We start from the raw sequence: 11,253 nt of genomic DNA on the forward strand, positions 1-11,253 counted from the left end.
TGATTGCTTAAACTCACCCCTGCACCATGAAGAAAAAAGGCCCTTTTCAGGGCCACCCACATTTCTCGAAAAGAAATACAATTTCAATTTGCCAATAACTCAAAAAAACTCACCCATGTTACCCTTATAGTACGTGTCTGTGTATGAGTGCGTGAGTGTAGCTTCTTATTTTAAAATCAAAACTCAAAGACTCTTACCTTATATCATTCATTTATTCTTTTCTCCATTTTTACAATCCAATTCACAATTCACAACACAACACTTTAATAATAAGTTCATTGATTTCTTCTTTTCTCCTTGTTTAGTCTCTCTGTTTTTTGAATTTCTTCACCGTCACACTCTTTTCCTCTTCTTCTTCCTCCTCGCTTTCTTCCCTTCTTCTTTTTTTCTCCTGTTTCCTTTTCTTCACCTGTCTTCTTTCTTCCTCAGAAGAATCCCTCTCTTCCTCTGAAGAATCCCTCTCTTCTTCTGAAGAATTCCTCTTTTCTTCTGACTCCTCTTGTTTCTTTTTTGGGCAATCTGGAGACCAATGTCCTTTTTCTTTACAATAATAACAGGTATCTTGACTTTTGTCTTTTTTATCCCCTGTTTTTTTTTCTTTTTTGACGGTCTGGACACTCTGAAGACCAATGCCCTTTCTTCTGACAGATATAGCAAGTATCTTGACTTTTATATCTAAAGGAAGGAGAGTAGTCCGTAGGCTGGTCTGAAGAGAATTTTCTAATGACCCCTCGCAAAGCTCTGACGAAACGTTCCATCTGGTCAGTCTCTTCCATCGTTGTGCTCGGCTTGAGAGTGAAATGAATAGTGAAAGGACAAGACACACACCCTTTTATATACGCTGGTCTGCTATGACTATAAAGTAGTTTATGGTGTTTGAACTTGAGTCATTTGACTTTTTGCTTTCAAGATGAAACGATCCCATTCATTCGAGAAGAAAGAAGAAGAAAGTAAGAGGCAGAAACGTGATCTATCGCCTCGTACCAGGGCTGAAATCTTGGCACAAATTCATGCCAGTGATTTTGAAGAGGACATGAGTGAACCAGAATCCGAACCCTCTAAACCAAGTTCACCACCCTTTGTCAACCCTGAAAAGTACTATTCCATTCGAGAGACGGAAAAGCGCTCCTCTAGAAAATTTAGAACCACGGCTTACAAATACACGGTGAAGTTTAAAGATTTCAAGGCTGAAGTGCCGTTAGAGAAAGCAGAAGTGTTCATCACCGAGGTGTGGGATTCTTTGCTCACTGCACTCAAGCGACAATGTCAACCCAAAGAAGACGATCGTTTGAGACTTTCCATACAACACGACGGTTTGAAATCCCCTGTTTGGATCGAGTTTAGCACCCCTGCAGAATTGACCGCTTCCAAAGTCATGGACAAGATTCAACACGTACAACAATCTAATGATCAGTTTGACATCACCGATGGTAAAGCCACACTGGACATGACCCACGTCTCTCCTCCTCAAGGGACAGGACGCAAAAAGATGTTATTGGTGGACGACCTTCGCAACACCAAAAAGAGTCTCGTCCGAATTAACAACTCTCATGACCAGATGTGTTTAGCCCGTGCCATCGTGGTGGGACGAACCTATGCCGACAAGAACGACACGGTAGAATGGAAAAGAACCTGGAACACTATTCAACGTTCCCATCGAGCCAAGCAACGAAACGAAGCAGAACTCCTGTTGCAACAAGCTGGCCTGTCCAAAGACACACCCTGTGGCATTCCTGAGATGCAAAAATTGCAAGATGCCCTAGCTCCACGCTACACCTTGAAAGTGCACCCTCAAGAAGTGCGCGGACCTCTGTTGTTTCGAGGCCAAGACTTTAAGGACGGAAAATACATTCATGTCTATTATCACGATGAACATTTCGATACCATTACCAGTATCACCGGATTCCTGAAATACGGTTATTACTGTGAGAAATGTGACCATGGTTATAACAATCGAGAGCAACACAAGCATTGTGGATCGAAATGCACAGGATGTTTGGCCTCTTCACCCTGTCTGAGCGAAGAACCAGTGCCTTGTTCCACTTGTCTGCGCACGTTTGTCAGCCCTACCTGTTACCAACAACATCTGAAAACGCAAGGTTCACAGAAGAAATGCGCTTGTCAACTGCTGAGATTGTGCTCTACGTGTGAACAAGTCATACGTACCAATAATACCAAGGCACACGTATGTTCAGGAAAGAAAAAATGTCACATTTGTCACCACATCGTGGACTTGGAACACCAATGTTACGTGCAAAAATACCAACCCCCACCAGAGAAAGAGGACGGTCACAAGAAGAAAGGCAATTTCATCTTTTTCGATTTCGAATGCATGCAAGAAACCGGCATTCACATTCCTAATTTCTGCGTGGCTCATCGAGCGTGCGAGAAGTGCATTCAAGAACCTATCTTCAGTCATTGCCCTCACTGCAGCAAGATACCCGGAGGGCGTGAAAAAATCTTTCGGGGACCCAACACGTTAGCCGATTTTGCCCAATGGGTCTTAGACCCCGTCGACAAGACGTGGAGCCAAGAGGACATCGAACGTTACCGAGATTGTCATCGCCATGCCACAGTGATGGCTCACAATTTCTCCGGATACGATGGACAGTTTCTTTTGAGGTACTATACGGAACAAGGCACCGAGTGTCCTAAAGTGACTTTGAACGGAGCCAAAATCATTTTCATGCAAGTGGGACAAGTACAGTTTAAAGATTCGATGAGCTATTTGGCCATGCCTTTGAGTCGAATGCCTAAAACGTTTGGAATGACAGAAATGGCTAAAGGGTACTTTCCACACTTTTTCAATACGGAAGCCAACCAACATGTCGTTCTACCCCATTTACCAGAGGCTCACTATTACGACCCCGACAACATGCGTACCGAACAACGAGAAGCTTTCTACGCTTGGTACCAGGCTCACGCCTCGGACCCTTTCGACTTTCAGGAAGAAATGCTAAAGTATTGTCGTTCCGACGTGGACATTTTACGACGTTGCTGTGGAAAATTTCGAGAACTGTTCATGGAACACGGAGGGGTCGATCCTTTGAAAGAAGCTTGCACCATTGCCAAAGCGTGTTCCTTAGTGTATCGACAACGATTCATGCCTGAAAAGACCGTGGCTGTCATCAGTCCTCAAACGACCCACTTTGTCAAACGTCAATACTCGGTCAAAGCCCTACGCTGGTTACATTACTTGTGCGACAAGGAAGACAAGTGGATTCAGCATGCCCGCAACGGAGGAGGCGAAAAGACCATCGGAACGTATTCGGTCGATGGCTGGGACTTAGAAAGCCCCAAGATCGTGTACGAGTTTAACGGTTGCTTATTTCACGGATGTCCCGTCTGTTACCCTGACCGTGGCACTAAAAATCAGTTTTTGCAACGAACCATGGAAGACTTGTACCAGGACACTTGTCAGCGACGCCTAAAGTTAGAACAGCAAGGATACCAAGTGGTGGAAATGTGGGAACACGAGTACGATCACCGTATGAAAACCGATCCCGAGTTTAAACGCCTCGTGGAAAGTTACCAGTTCATGGACCCGCTGAACCCGAGGGATAGTTTGTACGGAGGAAGGACCAATGCCACCTGTTTGCTGTACCAAGCCGACGAAGAGAACGGAGAAGAAATCAAATACTTGGACGTGTGTTCGCTGTATCCCTACGTGTGCAAATATTGTCGCTTTCCTGTAGGGCACCCGCAATTGCTGACGGAACACATCGACCTGAAAAACATTCGACAATACGAAGGCTTGATCAAGTGCAAAGTTTTGCCTCCCACGAACCTATACCACCCCGTCTTACCTCACCATTGTCAAGGCAAACTGATGTTTCCCTTGTGCCGTACTTGTGCCGAAACGTGCAACCAAGACCAACCTTGTCAGCACAGCCAGGAAGAACGTGCCTTGACGGAAACCTGGGTCAGCGTGGAATTGTTCAAAGCTCTGGACATGGGATACCAACTGTTAGAAGTGTACGAAATTTGCCACTTTCCCAAGACACAACAATACCGCAAGGGTGACCCCACGCAGAAAGGCATTTTCGCCGACTACGTGGATGCCTTTTTGAAACTGAAACAAGAAGCCAGCGGCTATCCTTCCTGGTGTCACACTCCCGAAGACCAAATACAATTCAAAGAGAAATATTACGAACAAGAAGGTATCACTTTAGACCACATCGAGAAAAACGAAGGCAGGCGATCGTTTGCCAAAGTGATGTTAAATTGCTTGTGGGGTAAAATGGCACAACGCCCGTGTTTACCCAAGACGGAATATTTGACAGAACCTTCCCGCTACTTCCAGATGATTCACGACAAAACCAAATACATGAAACACGTGGACGTCGTTCGAGAGAATTTGATCTTGGTCAATTACGAAGAAGATCTGGACTTTGTGCAAGACGACCCTTTTGGAAATGTCATCATTGCGGCTTACGTGACAGCCCATGCTCGCTTAAAATTGTACGAAGCTTTAGAACTGTTAGAAGAACGCGTCCTGTACTTTGACACGGACAGTTGCATTTACATCCATCACCCGATTCAACATCACCCTAACATCGAAGGAGACCGTTTAGGAGCCTGGACAGACGAGCATCCCGACGACAAGATTCTAAGTTTTGTCAGTGGTGGTCCCAAAAATTACGGCTACGAATACCGGGACAAACAAGGAGAAGTGCACACGACGTGCAAAGTGAAAGGACTGACTCTGAATTATCGTACCAGTCGAGTGGTCAACTTTGGGGTATTGAAAGAAGCCTTGCAATCGGGAGAGGATGGAAACTTTAAAGTGACCACCTACCAACCGAACAAGATTGTACGTTTACCCACTCACCACATCGTCAGTCGACCTTTGGAAAAAGTTTATCAAATCGTGTACCAGAAGCGAGTTCGACTTCCCAATCATTTCACCTTACCGTATGGACACGTTGGTATAAAACATTGGTTGTAAGAGGATAGCCACCCACCAGAAAGATGACTTCGCCACAGCAAGAATCGAGTGAGAAACCCGATGAGAACTCCAAGTTCAAACCCTACCATTTTCCAGTCTTCTTACCTGACTATTGTGATTGTGCCCATCGATTGGACACGTTTCAGAAATGGCCTACGGATAGGGAAGGATTACCTTCTTCGCATGTTTTAGCTAGAACAGGATTTGTCTACTTGGGACCTGAGTCAGGATTGGGATACGAGGTACAGTGTTTCGCTTGTGGATTGAAGTTACGAATGGATCTATGTATCTATAAAGATTCAGCTATTCTGGAACATACTCGATGGTCTCCGCACTGCCCTTACCTTTCTATGGCCTTTCCACCCATTACACTACGGTACAATGTTGACGGTACCTTAGAGACGGTACCTTCCGAAACAAGACATAAAAAACGTAAAAAAGGAAAGATGTACAAGCTGGAGACTGCATTGCGACTAGTATAAAAAGGGGGCTATGGTCAAGATCGATAGTTCATTGTGACTACCAAGACCGAGCGAACAAGATGAATACTTTGAAAGAGACATCGTTCCAGTTTGGGGATTGTAAAAAAGCTGTATCTTTCTCTAGTGTGACTAATACTGGATGGATAAGACCCAGACATTGCGACGGAAAATGTCCGGAAGGAAACTGCGATTGTCCATGTGGTTACCATTGTAATTGCGTAACGGAGTTTGCAGACGAGTGCGATTGTGAACCTTGCGATGGAACCGATGCTGTACCTTGTGACCTGAGCGATGCCGTAAAGCATCATGGGAACTTTAGTGCCCCTACCCCTGTCATGGAAAGTGATGCTGTGCGTGTCAAACCTGTGGGATGCGAAAGCGATGCTGCTCGTCCTCTTGGACATTTTACTGGGTTTCGTTTTAAAGGGGAATGTTCACCTTCACGTCTACCCCCCTACGGATGTCATCCAGCCCTGAGCAAACTCCTGTTCCTGTCACCCAACCCTCATCGAAACGAACCTGTGAAAAACGAATATTCGTTTCCTGTGCGTTTGTCGGAGTACTGCGACTTTGAAAATCGTCTTCAATCGTTCAAAGGAAAATGGCCAAAGTATCTGGGAGGACCGACCCCCGAAGAATTAGCCAGAGCCGGATTTTTCTACTTGGGCGAAGGAGATAAAGTCAAGTGCTTCAGTTGCAGTGTGTCACTTCACCACTGGGAACCGCAAGATTCGGCCTACGTTGAACATGCTCGATGGTCACCGAATTGTCATTACTTACCCTTAGTGGGACCGAGACATTGAAGTAACTTCTTACCATAATCATTTGTTCATGGATACTTTACAAGAGAACATTCGTACTTTGCCTGTGGAGTTGAGAGAACGCATTTACCGAGAGCTGGTCAAAATACAAGTGAAACGTAAAGAACAATTGCATCCGTTACGTCACCGGTGTTTGAACCACTGGTACCTGAAGGCTATACAAGGATTGATTCAATTGAAAGTGTTCCATCGGACAGACATTGATCAACGATCCTCTAGTTTTAAAAAGGATTGGTTTGGTATGGACGATTCTACCTACATCATTGTAAACGTACTGCATCGAATTCCAGAGGAAGAGTTAACGAATTACCAACATCTTGAACACAATGTCAACTTAGTGAAAGAGGAAACCTCTGAACGAATTGTAATGTGTAGATTAGTGACTCAACGATTTAAATTCGACACTGAAGTGAAACCATGTTTGTGCAAAGAGTACATTTCTTGTGTCAGACCAAAGAGGATTTAGTATGACCTATTCATGGATACTTTGCTAGAGAACATTCGTGCTTTGCCTGTGGAGTTGAGAGAACGCATTTACCGAGAGCTGGTGAAAATACAAGTCAAACGTAAAGAACAATTGCATCCGTTACGTCACCAGATCTTTAACCACTGGTACCTGAATGGTATAAGAGAACTGATTCGTCAGAAATTGTTTCAGTGGTCAGACCTTGTTCAACACTTTGAGTTAGTGAATGATCGAAATGTTCATTATTTTGGTTACTTCGAGATTCACCTACAGCAATACATTGAGGAAGACAAGTTAAAGGATTATCAACATATTTTACGTGGAATCTACTTAGAGGAAGAGGAAACTTCTAAACGAACTCTGAAGTTTCGGTTACAGTATGCAAGATTTAGATTCCCTACTGGAGAACGAAGAACTCTGGCTAGAAAGTACGTGTATTGTTTCCGAAACAAAGAGACTATAAAAACAGGCTGCCATGCCACGACTTATGTCACATGTCATCCAACAGATTCCGTGGAAGGAACTCAATGACCATATTCAAACCGTGGATCATTACCATCGATTATTACAAGAACTGTATCCATTCAATTTTGGACGACAAGTGGTGTGTGTCTTAGTGACTTGTTTTCTGGGATTTCGTTTACCAGCCGATTCTTTGTGGACTCTTTACGATCAGTACTTACCACCTCCATGGCCTTAAATGGTCACGAAAAACTCCTTTTGTTCAAAGCCTTGCGTTTTCATCTGGATACTTCTCGACCTCAACAGGAAAAAAAGATTCGTCAACTTTTAGCGACCCAAGACGTGTATGACGATGTGTGTGTAGCTTGTGACTTACACCCTCATTGGACAGATGTTCGTGATTGGAAAAAGGGGGGTTTTGAGGCTTGGACCCAAGAAGTGGCCCAGTATGCACAAGAGTTGTTCAAGGAAAAAAGTTACTTTTCAACCCGTGTTAGTGACGGTGCCAGAAGAACCCGTCACCGAGAACAACCACTCGCTTCAGGACAGGACTGTCATGGACATGCCTGAAAGGTCATTCCGGGAGGACACTTGTGTGACAATACCTCATGTAGAGACTGTAAGAACATTACACACTGTCCCTAGGACATCTTGGTTAACCAAAACATGTTGTACAGACACTTGTTTATATTCCACTTTGATCGCTTTGCTGTGTTTTATATTCCTGTACATCACTATTTGGGTTGTATGTATTTTTGTCTTTCGTGTTCATATTTGAAACATTCAATAAACGTGTTCTGAAAAAGTATATAAACTCTTGTCTTGTTTGTTTTTTCGTGTCACAAGTGACATTTCTTATACCATGGCTACCTCTGCTGTCTCTGCTCCCTCTTCCTCTACTGTCAAAGTCATCGACGAACACTTAGATCGTGCCAGTTGGGAGGCTTTGTATCTTCGCCATCCCTTTAACATGCTCATTGCTGGACCTAGCGGTTCAGGCAAAACCGAATTCGTCAAACGTTTGATCGAACATAAACATCATTTGATCGATCGGCCCCCTCAACGGATCGTGTGGTGTTACAAAGAGTGGCAATCGGAGTACAACCTCTTGCGAGAAAGTCAAGGCGATTCCATCGTGTTTGTGGAAGGCATTCCTAAAGAAGACGATGGCATCGTCTCTGACTCCCGTCTAACCCATTTGGTCATTTTCGACGACATGTTAGGAGAAGACGAAGAAGAAATTAAATTGTGGTTCACGCGCAAAGGGCATCACCGTAATGCCAGTGTCGTTTACATCACCCAAAATTTGTTTCAACAAAGTAAAGCCCATCGCACCATCAGTCTCAATGCGCATTACGTGGTCTTGTTTAAAAGCCCTCGAGATAAATCGCAAGTGCAAGTCTTAGCCAAACAGTTAGGAACGCCTTGGCTGACTCAGGCGTACGACGATGCCACTCAAACTCCACACGCCTATTTACTCGTCGATTTGAAACCTACGACCCCCGAGGATTTGCGATTTCGTACCCACTTGTTTCACCACTGGTGCCAAGACGGAGGGCCTGTCCTGTACACGTCTCCGTCCTCGACTTCATTTCACTCCTCCCATGAAAAAAATCTATAAAAACCTCAGACCCTTTTTCGTCTGTCTCACACAGTTTGAACATGACGTCCCTTCAGTCGCATCTTCCCGTCAAATTGATTCGTGCCTTGTATGGCATCAGCCGAGAAAAAGATCCACAAACACGAGCTCGTGTCTTAGAAGCTAGTCTCAAAGAAGTCTTACGATGGTTCACGGTGACGGCACGTCAATTACTCCAAGGAATCATTCAGATTCCTCATCAAACCCAACGCTTTTTCGATCGAAACAAAGTCGCTTTGGTCCAACTGGCCGATCCCCGCATCGACACTCAAACCAAAAAACAAATCATTTTGAAACCTGGAGGGAGCGGTACTCTAGGAGGGGTCATCATTCGCTCACTCTTAAGATGGGATCCTAATGCCCCCAAAGTTATCCCTAAGACAAAAGTCCAACGAAGCCCCAAGAAGAAAAAGAAAAAGACCAAGTCCCCAAGAAGAACTTCTCCAGTGGCGGGACCCTCCTCTTACCAGACACCACCACCATCACCCCGGAAAAAGAAAAGAAGCCCCAAGAAAAAGAAACAGAGAAAAAGTCCTCAAAAAAAGAAAAGTCCACAGAAGAAAACTAGTCGCAAGAGAGGCACTTCGGCCAGGACGCAACCTTACACTCGCAAGCCACGACCTGCCACAACGTCTCCGGCAGCCTCACGTTTGTCCACTTCTCCGTTGATGTCACCAGGAACTGAAGAGTACTTGGAGACGTTGATTACACCAAGAACTTCTCCGTTGATGACCCCCAAAAGAACTTCCCCAGTGGCAGGACCTTCCAATTTAGTGGCAGTGGCTGCTGCTCACAAAGTACCTTCTCCCAAAATCAAAGTCCATGAAAGATCGGGCATGTTACAAAGTTTACTGGATTTGTCCAAACAAGAACTGGCTCGATTTAGTCCGTTACGTACCCCTGCACGACGTGTCATGCCTGTCCTCAAACTGATAAAACGTAAAGACAATCAGTGGCGACGCGTTCCAGTATAAAAAAGACCTGTGACCGAGTAGGGTATCAGTGTTTTTAGGTGCTCCTAAAGACTCAAAGATGTCACCCTCCAGAAAACCCCAAGGAAAGAAAAGGAAAGGACTACCACCACGTTTAGCCAAACATGGGGACCTGTTATCTGTCCTGTCCAAAGCTTCTCCACCCCTACGAAAAAAACTCATTCAAACGGCCTCCAAAGAGGTCATCGATACCGTGTGCGAATGTTGTTTGAACGTTTTGAAAGGCACGATCCCTTTGTCCAAACACCAGAAACAATGCTTAGGCAAACATCGTCACGTTCTTCGGAAAATGGTTCAAAAGAAAATTCCCATTCGTCAAAAAAAGAAGATGTTGGTCCAACGTGGAGGCATTTTACCTCTCTTGTTAGGCCCCATACTGAAAGGAGTCTTGGGAACCATGTTGGAAGGACTGGTGGGAGCAAGATAAAAAGGCCTTCGGAAGTCCCAAGATCTCAGAATTCACCCCTGACAACCCCATGGAAGGACGAAAACTAGCTTTAGTGCCTTACAAACGATGGATGGAATACCATCGGTGGCAAGAACAACGCACCCCGCATTTACCTCCCAATCCCAATTTGAGCGAGATGTCCCAGTTACAACACGAATTGCAATCCTTGCTGGATCGCCAAGATTTGTCCGAAACAGAAAAATCGCAAAAGTACGGTCAACTCTTGCAACGAATGCAACTCTTTCACCAGAAAGCTTTAGACGAAACAGCTCTACCCACTTTGAAAGATTTTAAGACCTTGATGAAAAGTCCAGCACCATCACCAGTACCAGTACCAGTACCAGTACCACCAGTACCCGTGACCAAGACAGAAAAAGGAAAAGAAGAAGAAGAAGAAGGGTTTCAAACTCCACCAGAAAAAGTACGCAAGTTAACAACACCACCTACCTCCAGAATTGGATGGATTAAAAAGATGATGGCCACCCCTTCTTCCTCACAAGAGAAAAAGAAAGTGAAGACAGAAGTGAAGACAGAAGTGAAACAAGAACCGATATCCCCTGCTCAGACATCCTCCTCCTCTTCGACACCTATTGCTGGCCGCACACGCAAAGCCTTGCAATCCAAGAAAATACCCCAAGAGAAAAAGAGTAGTCTCTTCCAAGAGTGGGTGCCATATTAAGACACCAATCAACACAAAAAAATGGAAAAAGTCTTAGCCAGCATTTACTACGATCCCTCCCATCCTGCAGGTTACGCAGGAGTTCAAAAATTGTATCGTGCTGCCAAAACGCGACTGAAAAGTCTCCGTTTACCTCAAGTGCAACGATGGTTACAAGAACAAGCTACCTACACTTTACACAAACCCATTCGACGCAAGTTTGCCAGAAGTCGCACCCGAGTGGAAGGCATCGATCATCAATGGCAAGCCGATTTAGCCGATGTCTCTCATTTGGCCAGCTACAATCGTGGTTACAAATATTTGTTTTGTGTCATCG

The sequence above is a fragment of the Sinohyriopsis cumingii genome, unplaced genomic scaffold (genome assembly GCF_028554795.1).
Source record: "Sinohyriopsis cumingii isolate HCF-2022 unplaced genomic scaffold, ASM2855479v2 utg002241l, whole genome shotgun sequence".
Classification (NCBI taxonomy): domain Eukaryota; kingdom Metazoa; phylum Mollusca; class Bivalvia; order Unionida; family Unionidae; genus Sinohyriopsis; species Sinohyriopsis cumingii.